This window comes from Peromyscus californicus, unplaced genomic scaffold (genome assembly GCF_007827085.1).
Source record: "Peromyscus californicus insignis strain IS unplaced genomic scaffold, ASM782708v3 Scaffold_5__1_contigs__length_169319896, whole genome shotgun sequence".
NCBI lineage: Eukaryota > Metazoa > Chordata > Mammalia > Rodentia > Cricetidae > Peromyscus > Peromyscus californicus.
Window position 1 is genome coordinate 8,965,509 of NW_026294573.1, and position 17,163 is coordinate 8,982,671.

General features: G+C 45.3%; 1 protein-coding gene across 1 annotated transcript in view; it reads left to right on the forward strand.

The window, feature by feature from the left end:
• The window catches only part of CUNH1orf127 (chromosome unknown C1orf127 homolog), a 51,330-nt gene that overhangs the window by 631 nt on the left and 33,536 nt on the right, over window positions 1-17,163 (forward strand). The gene's annotated exons all lie outside the window — the stretch shown is intronic.

Below are 17,163 nucleotides of genomic sequence, written 5' to 3' on the forward strand. Positions count from 1 at the left end.
GGCCCTAGCTGAGGAGCTCGCGCTCATTGAAAGTGCGCGAGACTAGCGTAGGCCGGGAAGAGCGAGGCGGGACCGGAGCAGGTGGGGTGGGGCTACGAGGAAAGGGGCGGGGCCAGGAGGCGGGCGGGGCGCGAGAAGGTCGGGCGCGGGATGGGGCGTCTCTCTGGGAACCCTGGCTCCCTGGTCTAAACGCTAGTTTCAATAGGTCTTCTGCCATTCCTCGGTAATTTCCAAACGTGTTAACACTAACTTTGGTTTACAAAATGGTGGCTGTCCTAAGTGCTACTTTGTGTCAGGTACCTTTTTGCCCACGCTGGCTGTAGGGGAAAAAAAACAGAATCTTGTGAATGGCAAGCAAGTGTTCTACCATTGACCTTGGGCTGTGCTCGTCCCTTGGAGTTTTCAGAGTTAGGGATAGGCTTTGCCACCAAGTATTGTTTTAGAGACAGGGATCTCAAAGTCACTGTGTAGCCCAGGCTGGCCTTTAACTCATCACGGCTCCCCATCTCCCGTCCTCAGCCTCCCAAGTGTTGATGTTGCCCTAGCAGTCTGATGTCACTTACTTCTTGGTAAGTGAGGAAACTGAGGCAGAAAGCAACTTTTGCATGAAGTTTTGCATGAAGCCAGCTGTGGTGGCGCACGACTTTAATCCCGGCAGAGGCAGGCAGATCTCTGTAAGATCCTTTAGGCCAGCCTGATCTACAGAGAGTTCCAGGATAGCCAAGGATACACAGAGAAACCCTGTCTTGGAAAAAAACAAAACAAAAGACAGAGAAACCCTGTCTTGGAAAAACCAAACCAAAACAACAAACAAACAAAACAACAACAACAAAAAACGTATCTTGCATGAAATCACCAAAAGAGCAAGTGGTCGCCCTAGGATTTGAGCCCTACAATGGAAAACACTTGGAAGTGCCAGTCTTTCGGTTCCAGTTGATGACGTGACCTAGTGTAACTTTGTAAAGGCTGAAGGCTAGCTCTACCACCAAGCTGCAGGCTGTAGCTCCGTTAGGTAGGAGTTAAATTTCTTGGTGCATACGTGTATCAGACTCTTAGCTGAAAAGGTTTACACAGGGACAGGGTTTACACGGTTTTGCAGAACAGGGTGGCCTTGAACTTGCAGTGATCCTCCTGCCTCTGCTTCCTGGAGGCTGGATTTACAGGCATGCTATCATGCCAGGCTGAGACTTCCTACTCTACAGTTACAAACGAACTCAGTTCCTCCTCACAGCAACCTAGTAAGGAGGTGCCATTGTGAGCATGGAGATCAATGCCTGGCCCCTTGATAGTCCAGGCTGGCCTGGAACTCCGGGACAATCATGCCTCAGCCTACGGAGTCCTTCCACCCAGTATTATTTATTTATTTTGTGTTTCAAGACAGGGTTTCTTTTCTTTCCTTTCTTTTCTTTTTTCTTTCTTTTTTTTGTTTTTTTTGTTTTGTTTTTTTCAAGACAGGGTTTCTCTGTGTAGTTTTGGTGCCTGTCCTGGATCTCACTCTGTGGACCAGGCTGGCCTCGAACTCAGAGAGATCTGCCTGCCTCTGCCTCCTGAGTGCTGGGATTAAAGGTGTGTGCCACCACTGCCTGGCTTATTTTTTAATTAAAATTTTTTTTGAGACAGTCTCAAGTAGCTCATCTGGTCTCCAATTTATTGTACAACCCGTGCTGACTTTTGTTTCTTGTATTCCTATAGTACTTGTATTACAGGTATGAGCCACCACACCTGTGAGTTTTTATTATTATTAAAAAAAATTTTGCCGGGCGGTGGTGGCGCACGCCTTTAATCCCAGCACTCGGGAGGCAGAGCCAGGCGGATCTCTGTGAGTTCGAGGCCAGCCTGGTCTCCAAAGCGAGTTCCAGGAAAGGCGCAAAGCTACACAGAGAAACCCTGTCTCGAAAAACCAAAAAAAAAAAAAAAAAAAAAAAAATTTTTTTAATGTGTATGGGTGTTTTACCTGAATGTATGTCTGTGTACCTTAGGCATGCCTGATGCCAACAGAAGCCAGAAGAAGTTGTTGGATCCCTGGAACTGGAGTTACAGATGGTTGTGAACTGCTATGTGGTTGCTGAGAACTGAACCCAGGTCCAATTTTTTTTTTTTTTTCCGAGACAGGGTTTCTCTGTGTAGCTTTGTGCCTTTCCTGGAACTCACTTTGGAGACCAGGCTGGCCTCGAACTCACAGAGATTCGCCTGCCTCTGCCTTCCAAGTGCTCGGTTTAAAGGTGTGCAACACCACTGCCCAGCTGTTTGTTTGAGTTTTGAGTAGCTTTGGATCCTGTTCTGGAACTTGCTGTGTAGACCAGGCTGGCTTGTAACTCACAGAGATCCTCCTGGCTCTGCCTCCCGAGTGCTGGGATTAAAGGCCTGAGCCACCACCTCCTGGCTTCTCTTATCTTTCTTGAGGAAGGGTGTAGCTAGAGTTTTCCTGCCTGGCCCACAGTCAGGACAAATCTCTCTCACCCGCCAGTCCCACAGCCGCTCAGACCCAACCAAGTAAACACAGAGACTTTATATTGCTTACAAACTGTATGGCCGTGCCAGGCTTCTTGCTAACTGTTCTTACAGCTTAAATTAATCCATTTCTATAAATCTATGCCTTGCCATGTGGCTCTTGGCTTACCGGCATCTTCACATGCTGCTTGTCATGGAGGCGGCTAGCAGTGTCTCTCTGACTCAGCCTTCCACTTCCCAGAATTCTCCTCTCTTCTTGTCCTACCTATACTTCCTGCCTGGCCACTGGCCAATCAGTATTTTATTTATACAGAATGATATCCACAGCAGAAGGGTCTTTGTTACTTAGTCTTGGCTGGCCTAGAAAATTAGGTAACCCTCACCCATCTGCCCTTCCTAACACTTGGATTACAGGTATATATATTACACCTAGCTAATGTTGTTTGTTTATTGAGATAGGGCTTTGGCCTTCTGATCTACTGGCTTCAGCTGAATGATTGTTAGCACTGTTCTGACTTCCATACCCAGCTTTCTAAAAAAGCAGAACCTTTGCTGCCTGGGCTGGGCATAGGCTCCTGCCTATTCACTGCTTCACTCTGCATGCCTGGTAGCATGCCTGTGCCCAGATAACATTTCTTTTTGTTTGTTTGTTTGAGACAGGTTCTTGCCAGGTAGTCCTGTCTGGCCTGATTCTCCATAAGTAGCTCAGGCTATCCCTGAACTCATATGCTAGTCCTCTTGCCAGAACCTCGCACGTGCTGGGTTACAGGCATGCCCAGCTGGCTGTTATTTCTGAAATCTCAGCTTTGTGGCATGTCCCCACCTGGGTTTGGTCTGATGTTTTTCCAGATGTAAGATTATACATCCTTGGCAAGAAGACCACTGAGGACATGTGTCCTTGTGTGGAAGACCACATGCTGTGTCCTTATGTATCTGTAGAGCCCATGGATCTGTTGGCTGTGTTTCAGAGCCGTCTCTGGTATTTTTTCACTATACGGTTGCCACTTTGGCTGTTTTTGGACCAATCACCTGTCCTAAGAGCTTTAGGTCTACTGATGAGTCTTGCCTCATTATTTATTTCTAGACTTGTTGTGGAATATTAGTTGAAGATGTGTTACATTTGTTTATGCTGTGGAACATTTGCTTAATGGTGCAAAGATGTGTTGCATTTATTTAACTCTGTGAAGCTGTGTTACTGTGTCTGTCTAAAACACCTGATGGTCTAATAAAGAACTGAACAGCCAATAGCAAGGCAGGAGAAAGGACAGGCGCGGCTGGCAGGCAGAGAGAATAAATAGAAGGAGAAATCTGGGAAAAGAAGATTGGGGAGAAAAGAAAACGGAGAGGAGGACATTGGGGGCCAGCCACTCAGCTACACAGCCAGCCATGGAGTAAGAAGTAAAGAAAGGGGACTGGAGAGATGGCTCAGAGGTTAAGAGGACTGGCTGCTCTTCCAGAGGTCCTGAGTTCAACTCCCAGCAACCACATGGTGGCTCACAACCATCCATAATGAGATCTGGTGCCCTCTTCTGGCCTGCAGGCATACATGCAGGCAGAACTGTACATAATAAATAAATAAATCTTAAAAAAAAAAAAAAAAGTAAAGAAAGGTATATAGAAAGTAAAGAAAGGTATATAGAGAAAGAAAAAAGCCCAGAGGCAAAAGATAGACAGGATAATTTAAGAAAAGCTGGCTAGAAATAACCCATGTTAAGGCTGGACATTCCTAAGTAAGAATAAGTCTCTGTGTGATTTATTTGGGAGCTGGGTGGCAGGCCCCCAAAGAATAAAGAGGAAAAAAAAAAATAATAAACCAACAAATGGGCTGATTGCGAAAAGGTGATTTTCAGATTTTGTTTGTTTATTTTTGTTTTTTAAGACAGGGTTTCTCTGTGTAGTCCTGGCTGATCTTGAACTCCCTCTGTAGATGATGATGGCCTTGAATTTAGAGAGCTGCCTCCTGAGAGCGGGGATTAAAGGCATGAGCCCCTATGTCTAGCTACTGACTCTATTATTTATTTGTTTTTTTTCTTTGTTTGTTTGTTTGTTTTGGTTTTTTGAGACAGGGTTTCTCTGTGTAGCTTTGCGCCTTTTCTGGAACTCACTCTGTAGACCAGGCTGGCCTTGAACTCAAAGAGATCCGCCTGGCTCTGCCTCCTGAATACTGGGATTAAGGGCATGAGCCACCACCGCCTGGCTCTATTATTTATTTGTTGTGGTGCAGTGCCTTAAGCTGAATGCTCTATCATTGCATTATTCCCCAGACGCACAGCAGATTTTATAACTCTCCCCCCGCCCCCCAGATAGGGTTTCTCTGTGTAACAGCTCTAGCTGTCCGGGAACTCACTCTGCAAACCAAGCTGGCCTCAAACTCACATAGATCCGCCTGCCTCTGCCTCCCGAGTGCTGGGATTAAAGGTGTGCACCACCATGCCCGACTCAAATTTTGTAACTTTTAAATATATATATTGTTTGTATTTTGTATATGTGTCTTTCTGTGTGGTGTGTGTGGTTGAGTGGCCAGGGAGACCAGAAGGTATTAGAGCTCCTGGAGTTGGACTGACCAGAGATTATGACTTTTATTTTGAAAATTTCAAAGCCTGCTTTGGTGAGGCATACCTTTGGTCCCAGATCTGGAGGCAGAGGCAGGTTGATCTCTGAGTTTAAGGCCAGCCTGGTCTACATAGCTAGTTCTAGGTCAGCCAAGGCTACATAGTGAGACCCTGTCTCAAAAACACTAAAAAGGGGGCTGGAGAGAATCATCTACTGCTCTTGCAAAGGACCCTGGGTTTGGTTCCCGGCACCCACATCTGGCTTCTCACAGCTGCCTGTAACTCCAGCTCCAGGGGATCTGAAACCCTTTTCGAGTTTCCCTGTACACCTGTACTCACAGGCACAAACCCACACTCAAACATATAAATAACTTTTTTTTTGAGTTTTCAAGACAGAGTTTCTCTGTGTAACAGTCCTAGCTGTCCTAGAACTCACTTTGTAGACCAGGTTGGCCTGGAACTCACTGAGATCCACCTGCCCCTGCCCCAGGCATTCGCCACACCACTTCCTGCACTGCCTGGCTTTGTTCAGTTTTTTTTTTTTTTTTAAGTTATTTTTGTTGCTGGGTGGTGGTGGTACACATCTTTAATCCTGGCACTAGGGAGAAACAGGCAGGCAGATTTCTAAGTTCAAGGCCAGCCTGGTCTACAGTGATTTCCAGGCCAGCCAGGACTACACAGAGAAACCCTGTTTCAAAACAACCAAAACCAAAACCAAACCAAACCAAAACAAATTCAGACATGAACAGTTGAAGTAATAATACAATACATATCAGCATAGACACCACTCATATGTAACTTGTAGGGGGCATGAAGGTATTTGTGCTCACAGACAAGCACTAGGGGAATCTGGAATGTTAACCACACAGAGCTGTTACTTCAAGGGAAGGAACGCAAGATCTGTTAGTCACCTAGAAGGCTGGTAATGGACATGCTTTCTAGCATGGTGACCTTTACACTGTCAGACCACACCAAGGCCTCCCGCAGACCCTTATGAGCTTGTTTTTTTTTTTTCTCAGTTTACTATAGACACTATCTTTATGGAAGATGTCACCTGTACTTTACAAAGACTTTTTTTTTTGGAGCTGAGGACCGAACCCAGGGCCTTGTGCTTGCTAGGCAAGCACTCTACCACTGAGCTAAATCCCCAACCCCTACAAAGACTTTTGACGTAGTCATATCTGATCTTTATTTGGCTTACTTTGTTCTTCAGAGATTTATGTGTGCTTTGTTGTACACTTTGTTGTTATCACTAGAAAAGTTTTCATCAAATTGTGCCGTGCTTAAATATGTCTAAAATAAACCACTTGGGATCAGACTCTCAAAGTCTGAAACAACCACCACCTACTGAGCCGTGTTGAACCGAACTGCCTTCTTGCCTCCCTAGGATCATCTCTCTGCGGGCTGTGGAAGCCACAGAGACCCCTGCAGTAACTGCCTCGTATTTTGTAACATCTGCTTATGAATGTGTATAGCCAGCTTGGGCCCACTCTCACTTCCCCCACCCAGGCCACTTGGAAGTAAGATGTCCATATGCAACATTCTCTTTTTTTTCTTTTCTTTTCTTTTTTGTAAGATGTATTATGTATCCAGCATGTATGACTGCAGGCCAGAAGAGGGCGTCAGATCTCATTACAGATGGTTGTGAGCCACCATGTGGTTGCTGGGAATTGAACTCAGGACCTCAGAAAGAACAGACAGTGCTCTTAACTGCTGAGCCATCTCTCCAGCCCTGCAACATTCTCTTCTACCCCAAACAAGGGAATTCTCCTACGTGACTTCAGTGACCCTATCTAGGAGGTGGGCTTGGTACAGGCTGTAATCACAGCTACTCAGGAGGCTGAGGCAGTAAGGTAGAACAAGGCAGAAAAGATCAATGATTAGTTACTGTTTTATTTTATTTTTTGTTTAGTGATCACTTACAGCACTGCTTGTATCGCCTATTGCCCAGCATGACTTAACCTGCTACCTGGAACAGAATGGCCTGGAGAAATAGTTGAAACAATAGGTCCTTACCCTAGTGTCAATTTACAACCTGTTGACTGTAGCACATGCCTTTGAAAACCAAAAGCCTCCAAACTAGCTGCCAAGTGTGTTTCTGCTTGCTCGCCCTGCCCCACATTGTGGTTTTAGAGTGTAAATGAAGGCGGTAGGGTTATTCAGCTTCCGTCCACTGGTGACATTTCTTCTCTTTCTTCTTCTCCTCCTCCTTTCTTGGCTTTTCAAGACAGGGTTTCTCTGTGTAGTCCTGGCTGTCCTGGAACTCACTCTGTAGACCAGGCTGGCCTTGAACTCAGAGATCCGCCTGGCTCTGCCTCCTGAGTGCTGGGATTAAGGTGTGTGCCACTACCACCTGGCTTCTTTCTTTCTTTCTTTCTTTCTTTCTTTCTTTCTTTCTTTCTTTCTTTCTTTCTTTCTTTCTTCCTTCCTTCCTTCCTTCCTTCCTTCCTTCCTTCCTTCCTTCCTTCCTTTCTTTCTTTCTTTCTTTCTTTCTTTCTTTCTTTCTTTGAGACAAGGTCTCACCACACAATTCTTGCTGGCCTGGAACCACCAGGCATTTTTAAAAGGTAAAATAGTATCCAGATACAAAAAGTCTCCTTTCATTTTAATTTCACTTTCTTTTTAATTTCCTGCCTAGAACCTGCCAGAATAAAGGCATACTTCCCTTATTTGGCCTAGGCATTAGGTTTTTAAAGTCATTTTTGTAGGGGCTGGAGAGATAGCTCAGTGGAAAAGCACCTTCTGCTCTTCCAGAAGACAAAAGTTTGGTTCCCAGTGCCCACTAAGGCTGGGTGGCTCATAGCCACCTGTAACTCCAGCTCCGGGGGAGGTTAATTCCCTCTGCTGGCCGCCATGGGCACTACATCCATATGGTGTATGCACATAGACCTATACAATACACGTAAATAAAGATAAAATAAATCTAAAAAAAAAAAAAAAAAAAAAGCCAGGTGGTGGTGGCTCACGCCTTTAATCCCAACACATGGGAGGCAGAGGCAGGTGGATCTCTGAGTTTGAGGTCAGCCTGGTCTACATAGTGAGTTCCAGGACAGCCAGTGCTACACAGAAAAACCCTGTCTCAAAAACAAACAAACAAACAAAAATAAAAATGTAAATAATTCTAAAAAATAATAAATATAAATAATTTATAAGAAAAGCAATCTATGCAAACACCAATAACAAAACCCTGAATCAAACTAGGCTGGCCTCAACTTGCAGTGATACCCCTGCCTCAGCCTTCCAGGTGCTGGCATTATAGGCGTATGTACCATGCCCCTCTTTAAACTTCCTTTTATAAAATGATATCGAATTTGCATATAACCTATGCAAATGACCTCATATACTTTAAATCGTCTCTGCATTCCTTACAATACCTAATAAAATGTAAATGCTATGTAAATAGTTGTTGTATTGAGTTATTTAGGGAATGATGACAAGGAAAATTTATGTACATATTTAATGCATGATTTTTTCCCTACTTTTAAAAAACAGATTTATTTACTTATTTGTGTGTGTATGTCTAAGTGTGAGTACATGTGCATGGGGGGGGGGGGCATGTATGTGCACATGTAAGCCAGAAGACATCACACATGCGCCTGCATCACTCTCTACCTATTCTCTCCCTGAATCTGGGGCTTAGGTTCTCTAGACTAGCAGCCAGAAAGACATAGTTTCCTCTTTCTGCTCCTCCCAGAGCTGGGGTTACAGACATTCTCTGAAATGCCCTGTCTGCTATGCGGGTGCTGGGTTCCATGCCGTTTGCCACATTGCACAGTAAATGCTCTTAACTGCTGAGCCATTTCTCCAGTCCCCTATGAATAAGTAATTTCCTTTTTTCCCCTTTGTTTTTTGAGACAAATTCTTGCTGCTTAGCCTAGGCTGGCTCACACTCACTATGTAGGTGCTCAGATGGCAAAGCCATGGCAACCTTCCTGCCGTCATGTCTGTAGGTGCTGGTTACACTATCTGTACACTACAAGCGTATACCACTATACTTGGTCTAAATATCTTCAAGTCCATCTGTTATTGTTCTTCTTGTTTTAGAGACGGGTCCTATGTGGCCTGGGGTGGTCTTGAGTTCCTTATGTAGCTGAAGATGACCTCCTACCTCCACCTCCCAAGTGCTGGGAGTACAGGTATAGGCTGCCATGCCTGGTTCATATATGTATGTTTGTTGAGACAGGGTTTTTTGTGTAGCCTTGGCTGTTCTGGAACCAGCTCTGTAGACCAGGCTGGCTTCGAACTCCCAGAGATCTGTAGCTGTACTTTCTTGTTGGGACCACCAGCCCCCAAATATTGACATGGAGGCTTATTATTATGAAAGTTTGGCCTTGCCGGGTGATAGTGGCACACGCCTTTATTCCCAGCACTCGGGAGGCAGAGGCAGGTAGATCCCTGTGAGTTCGAGGCCAGCCTGGTCTACAGAGGGAGTTCCAGGACAGGCTCCAAAGCTACACAGAGAAACCCTGTCTCAAAAAAACCAACCAACCAACCAACTAACCAACCAACCAACCAACTAACCAACCAACCAAACAAACAAACAAACAAAAACTTGGCCTTAGCTTAGGCTTTTTTCTAACTAGCGATTATAATTTAATTAACTTGTTTCTACTAATATACGTTCTATCACATGGCTAGGCTACCTTTCCTCTGTCCCAAATGTTTGTTCCCCATCCCATTGGTGTCTCTACCCTTCTTCCCAGAGTGCCCTCTCTGCCAGGAAGTCCCACCTATACCTCCTTACCTCCTGCCTAGCTATTGGCTGTTCAGTCCCGTCCCCCGCTGGAGTAGACAGAGTTTCTCTGTGTAGCTTTGGAGCCTGTCCTGGAACTTGCTCTGTAGACCAGGCTGTCTTCTGCCTCCCAAGTGCTGGGATCAAAGGTGTGTGCCACCACCTGCCAGCCCTAGTGCATATTTTGGAAGAGCTAAAGGCAAGGAGTTCAGATCTTCTTAACACAGGGAAATGACAAACGTTTAAAGAGACAGAAATGCTAACTACCTGATTTGATGATTGTATATCGTATGCATGTGTCAAATTGTTATACTGTGTCTCATAAATATATGCAATTATTATGTGTCAGGTTAGAAATTAGGGACTGAGGATGCAGCTAAGGGGTACAGCATGTGCTTAGCATTGTCTGAGGCTCTGGGTTCGATTCTCAGCATCACAAAGCTTTCAAGTTTTATTTTTATTATTTTTAATTATGTGTATGCCTGCATGTGGGTATGTGCACACAAGTGTAGATATTCACAGAGACTAAAGGGATTAGTTACAGGCTGCCTGATATGGGTGCTGGGAACTGAACTCAGGTCCTCTTGAAGAGAGTTTTCTTTGGGCCACCAACCAGCTCCCAAATAAAGACACAAAGACTTATTGTTAATTATGAGTGCTCAGCCTTAGCTTAGGCTTGTGCTACTAGCTCTTTTAACTTCATTTAAACCTGTTTCTATTATCTACATTTTGCCTCAGGCTTTTTACCGTTCTTTCATTCTGTATGTCCTACCTTCCTGCTTCCTCCATGTCTGTCTGTCTGGCCCCTGGTGTCTTCCTGGCATCTCTTTTTCTTTCTTCCTTTCTCTTGAGCCTAAATTCTTTCTTCCTTACTCTCCCTGTCTTGAAGTCTCCCCTATACCTCCTCCCTCACTATTGGTCACTTAGCTTTTTAAGAGACCAATCAGATGCCTTAGGCAGGCAAGGTGAAACAGCCGTATATCTTTACATCATTAAACAAACGCAACACGTCTTTACATAGTTAAACAAATGCAACACGTCTTTGCCTACTTAAACAAATATCTACAACAGTGTGCTCTTAACCAGCGGGCTGTCTCTCCAAGCCCATAAGTAGTTTCATCAGAACACAGCCAGACTCCCTCTTTTGTCTGTCCTCTGAAGTAACACTTAACATTCATAGTATCATCTGCAAAGCCAGAAGTGTTTACAGTGTGTTCTTTAGGGCAAAGTTGACCAACCAGTAGCCCATCACCTCTAAATGCTCACAGCATTCTGTAGATGCCACCCCATTTCACGTGCTTTCTCTGCTCATCCCTCGAGGTCCACGACACCACAAAGGAGAAAGATCCTGGCCCCCTGAGCTTATGGCTACAAGGCTGTGTTCACAGAACCCTTCTTCGGCACAGATACCATCTTAGCAATTGATGTCAGGAGTTGCTTGATTCTACCTCTGTGAAGCAGGTTAATACCATCCCCGAGTTCCAGGTAAGAAAGCAGCCGGAAGAACAGGCTGTGGTCCCGCCCCACCCAGCTCTCTCAGGCTGCTGAGAGCTTGAGTGCTGCTCCCCCCCCCCCCCCACCTCCGCACAGCTTCCCCAGCTCTCCTCCTCACTCGTTTCCGCCTCCCTAATTTTTGCCATTCTGATGAATGTAAAATGCTCTCTCATAATGTCACTTTGATTTGCATCTCTCTGATACCTACTGAGTTGGAGTATTCCTAGAATCTGGCCTCTTAACTGTTAATTTGCTTCTTGAAATCAAACTAGTATATTTTCTAAACAAGGCAAAAAAAAAAAAAAAGGTTTTAATAGACTCCGATGGGAGCTGAGAGGCAGCTCGGGTGGAAAAGCACTTGCTACGCAAGTTTGAAAATCAGAGTTTGATTCCTGAACCCACGTAAAAAAAGCTGGGTACAGTGACACGTCTCCCTCATCCCACACTCCTACAGTGAAATGGGAGGCTCATGGGCCAGCTAGCCCGGAGTACTCTGCCTCAACAAGGTGAAAGTGAGAACTGCCCTTTGAAATTGCCCTTTGACCTACACACACACACACACACACACACACACACACACACACACACACACGGAAGGAGGGAGGAGCTGGGTGTGGTGGCACACACCTTTAATCCCAGCACTCAGGAGACAGAGGCAAATGGATCTCCAAGTTTGAGGCCAGCCTGGACTACAGAGTGAGTTCCAGGACAGCCAGGGCTACAGAGAGAAACCCTGTCTTGAAACCACCCCCACCCCCCCAAAAAAAAGAAAGAAAGGGAGAAAGAAAGAAAGAAAGAAAGAAAGAAAGAAAGAAAGAAAGAAAGAAAGAAAGAAAGAAAACTGTATAAATACAATAAACTGTGAAGATGGCTGACTATATGCCTGTGATCCCAGCTCTCAGAGAGTCTGAGACAGGAGCACCAGTCACCTCCCTGTCCCTGATGTGTGTATTTTACCACTTACAATGAAATCATTGATATAAATGTACCTCTGCCCAAAATACCCAATGTTAACCAGACCCAATTATTAAAGTATTAAATCCACAATGTTGTAATAACAGCACTCCTTTGTTGTGGGATATCTGTACACAGTATGAAGATGTGTTGCTATGATTGGTGTAATAAAAAGTTAAATGGCCAATCTCTAGTCAGAGAGTATAGGCAGGACTCCCAGGCAGAGAGAGAACTCTGGGAAAAAAAAAGACAGGAGTCACCGGCCAGACTCAGAGGAAGCAGGATGGGCGGTACGGCGATGAGGTAATGCCACGCCACAGAATGTAGATGACTATAAATGGGTTAATTTTAAGTTATAAGAGCTTGTTGAGAACAAACCTAAGCTAAGGCTGAGCTTTCATAGTTAATAATAAGTCTCTGTGTCGTTATTTGTGAGCGACGGTCCTGATGAAAAAGCATGGCTACACTTCTTGGTGATGGGCTGAAAGCCACAGGTAACTGTTCACTGCCTTACCTCCAGAGTAGTGATAAAGTATTGGGGCTGTAGCTCAGGGGCAGAAGAGCACTTTGCCTCCAATGTAGAACAACCCAGGTTCAATCCCCAGTAACACCAAAAGCAAGCAAGCAAGCAAGCAAGCAAGCAAGCAAGCAAGCAAGAACCAGTGATGACTATAAAAGCTGTCTGAGGCCGGGCGGTGGTGGCGCACGCCTTTAATCCCAGCACTCGGGAGGCAGAGCCAGGTGGATCTCTGTGAGTTCAAGGCCAGCCTGGACTACCAAGTGAGTTCCAGGAAAGGCGCAAAGCTACACAGAGAAACCCTGTCTCGAAAAACCAAAAAAAAAAAAAAAGCTGTCTGAGATTTCTGTAACAGTTGCCACAGGTCATAAAACCACACTGGATTAGAGCCAGGAAGATGGCTTAGTGGGTAAGGGTGTCTGTGTCCAAGTCTGATATCCTGAGTTTCAATCCCACAGACCCACGTGGTGGGAGAGAATCCCTTCGACAAGTTCTTCTCTGATTTCCACATGTGTGCGGTGGCATGTCCTTTCACACACATACACGCAAAATAAATAAATGGGAAAAATGAAAGAAAATTCCTAGGCTTTCTCTTAGGGGCAAAATAATATCATGGCTCATTCACTATATTCATAATGGAATCAAATGCTAACTTTCAATTAGATGTTAATGAAGGTGAGACTGTATTTTTTCCCCATTCAAGATCAAGAACTCCTGAATTTATATAGATAGGTGTTTTGAGGGTGGACCCCAGATTAGATGGCTGTGTCAATGCCTCAGAATGCTGTCTAACTCAGAGAATATTCTGGATGAATGACAGCTCATAACAAAAACTGGCTTGGGAGGCACGTAGCTCAGTTGGTAGAGTGCTTGCCTGGCATGCACAAGGCCGTGAGTTTAATCCCCAGTATTGACAATAGTGTGAAAAATATTACATTTCTGTATCACAGTGTCCAGATGTCCATTTCCTGGTTCCCAGCCTGGGATGCAATGAGGTGCTTTTCACATTTTGTAACTGATTAACTGGGTAGACATTTGACAAGCCTGGTGGGAATGGTGCTGTTTTCAACAAGATGGGTAAACCGGAAAAGGCTGGGAAGCATGGCAATTGGAGTTAATATTTTCTTATTAACCTTTGACCTGTGAGTGGGTTGGTGGACTGCTTTCTGAAAACCAGCTTTGTGGGTAGCAGAGCCCATAGTTTAGATGCAATTTCTCATTTGCAAGGTTTTTCCATAAGCAAAACCCTGGTGAAATCCACGTCGGGGCTGGGACTTGGCCATTTCTCAACTGTTATTGAGGAGAAACAATTTTCAAAATGTGACTTTTTCCAAATGGAAAAACGAAATTTGAGCTTATTTATGAAGACCCCAGTGAGACTGCCTTCTCTAAGAATATTCTAGAAGTGTGTGTGTGTGTGTGTGTGTGTGTGTGTGTGTGTGTGTGTGTGTGTGTAGATGTGTTTAAAGATGCATGCTAAGGCATGTGGCTATTTCTGTAGAGGTGTGTGTGTAATGAGGTTTAAGTTGTCAAAAGGGAAGAGAATTTGCTTCCTAATTCCTTCTCTATTTTATTTAATATTAAAAAAATTCTATTTATTTATTTACTTGTCTGAGTATGTGTATATAGGAGGGCATGTATCGTGGTACCTGTGCAGAGGTCAGAGGCAGCTTGTAAGAGCTGATCTCTCCTTCCTCCATCCAGGTCCCAGGACCGACCTCAAGCTGTCAAGTGTCTTTACACACTGAATCATCTTGCCAGCTGCTTCTTCTCTTTCTAAAGCGTAAACAAGAGACTGGAGGTCCTCACTGCTTCTCTCGCAGGCAAGGGAGCTGTGTACCCAGGATGTTTGGCCTGGCCTTAGCATTCCTGTGTGGGGTTGTCTGAAGTGGGTGCTTCACAAGGGTCTGTGAAGGGTTAGCCAGCTGTGTGTCTCCATCCTGGGGCTTCTGTTTGGTGTGATGAGCACGTCCCGCCTGTGTGTGAGCAGGGCCCGTGGATGACACGGTTTCAGGACTCACACTGAGGTCCAGGTTCCATCCATGTCTTCTCGTGTGGCTCAGGATAACCCAGGGCAGCGTGGGACTGAGTAAGTTGTCAATAGAGAGTTGAGTTAAGGAAATGGTCTCCACGAAGGAAGCCAAACCCCAACAAAGCAAGGAGATTCTAGAAGACAGGTCCAGGAGTTTTCCTTGGACCCTGCTCAGTTTCCTGTGTGTTTTGAAAAATTTCATAACAAAATGAGGGAGGGTTGGGGATTTAGCTCAGTGGTAGACAAGCGCTGGGTTCGGTCCTCAGCTCTGAGAAAAAAAAAAAAAAAGGCAAAATACAAAATAACAAAACAGGGGGGGGGGGGGGGGGGGGGAAGGGCCAGTAAAGTAGCTCAGTGTCTAAAGGTGCATGCCACCAGCCCTGATGACTCAGATCCCTAGGACACACACGGTGGAGAGAACTGACTTCAGCAAGTTGTCTCTGCCCTACACAAACCGTGTATGTGTGTGTGTGTGTGTGTGTGTGTGTGTGTGTGTGTGTGTGTTGTTAAAATGTAAGTGAACAGAGCTCTAGTTTTAAAAAAAGTTGTCCCCAAATCCCCAAATTCTGAGATAACTGGCATAATTTCCTTCTAGTCTAATTAAAAATAATTAAAAAAATGATAAATGCAGCCGGGCCCAGGGGTACAGGCCCCCAGCTGTGCAGGAGGCTAAGGCCGGAAGATTGAGAGCTGAAGGCCAGCAGGGCTGCAGAGTGAGTTCAAGGCCTCCCTCAAGTTAATAAGACCCTCTCAATACACAGACGGAAGGGCGGGGCTCCAGCTCAGCGCTTGCTGGAGCACATGTATGAAGCTCTAGGTTCAATACCACATGCTGAGGGGGAGGAAGGGGTGCTGGAGTCTAACCACTGGCCCTCATGCTTCAAGAACAAGTGCTCTTAACTGCTGAGCCATCTCTCAAGTCCCTTGTTCTTTTTTTTTTTTTTTTTGAGACAGGGTTTCTCTGTGTAGCCCTGGCTGTCCTGGAACTTGCTCTGTAGACCAGGCTGGCCTCAAACTCAGAGATCTTTCTGTCTCTGCCTCTGCCTCCTGAGTACTGTGACTAAAGGCGTGTACCACCACCACCACCACCACCACCACCACCACCACTACCACCACCACCACCCAGCTTGTTCATTTTTTTGTTCTTTTTTTTTTCAGAGCTGAGGACCGAACCCAGGGCCTTGCGCTTGCTAGGCAAGTGCTCTACCACTGAGCTAAATCCCCAAACCCAAATTCCCCAAATTCTTTTTTTTTTTTCTTTTTGGTTTTTCGAGACAGGGTTTCTCTGTGTAGTTTTTGTGCCTGTCCTGGAACTCACTCTGAAACCAGGCTGGCCTTGAACTCACAGAGATCCATCTGGCTCTGCCTCCCAAGTGCTGGGATTAAAGGCGTGCGCCACCACTGCCCGGCCTATTTTCTGAATTTTTTAATGTTTATTTCTTGTATATATGTTCTATTCCCACCACTGCAACAACAACAACCACAACACCACCACCAACACACACACACACACACACACACACACACACACACACACACACACACACGGCGGGGGGGTGGTGGTGGTGGGAATATCTACAGATAAAATATAACAGTTAAAAATCAAGATTTTAGAGACTGGAGAGATGGCTTAGTGGTTAAGAGCACTTACTGGTTTAGTAGAGAACCCGAGTTTGGTTCCCAGCCCCATATGGTGGCTTTCAACAATCTGTAACTCCAGCCAGGGGCTCAGATGTCTTCTTTTCACTTTCACAGGCACCCCTGTGGTGCACATACACACTTGTAGGCAAAACAATCATACACTTAAAACAGGCCTGAAAAAAAAAGTCAGGGTTTCTCTGAATAGCCCTGACTGTCCCGGAACTCCTTCTGTCAACCAGGCTGGCCTCAAACTCAGAGGTCCTCTGAGTTGGGATGCCTCAGAGGCAGATGTTTCTGCCCCTCAAATTCTGGGTTTAAAGGCATGCGCCACCACCACCTGGCTGAAAAAATGTTTTTTAAAATTAAGATTTTAGGATTGGAGTTAGTTCAGCAGTTAAGAATGTGTGCTCCTTGATGGGCCGTGGTGGCACACGTCTTTGATCTCAGCACTTGGGAGGCAGAGGCAGGAGGATCTCTGTGAGTTTGAGGCCAGCCTGATATACAGAGTGAGCTCCAGGACAGCTAGGGCTACACAGAGAGACCCTGTTTCAAAAAACAAAAACAACAACAACAACAACAACAAAAAAAAACAACAAAAAAAGAACCCTTCCCCCCAAAAAAAGGAATGTGTGCCCTCTTCTAGAAGACCTGTTTGATTCCCAACACTCAAGTCAATGGATCATTACTGCCTGTGACTTCAGTCCAAGAGGATCTGATGCTCCTGACTTCATGAGCACCCACACTCTCTCGTACACACCCATGCACAGACATATACACATTCACACAATTA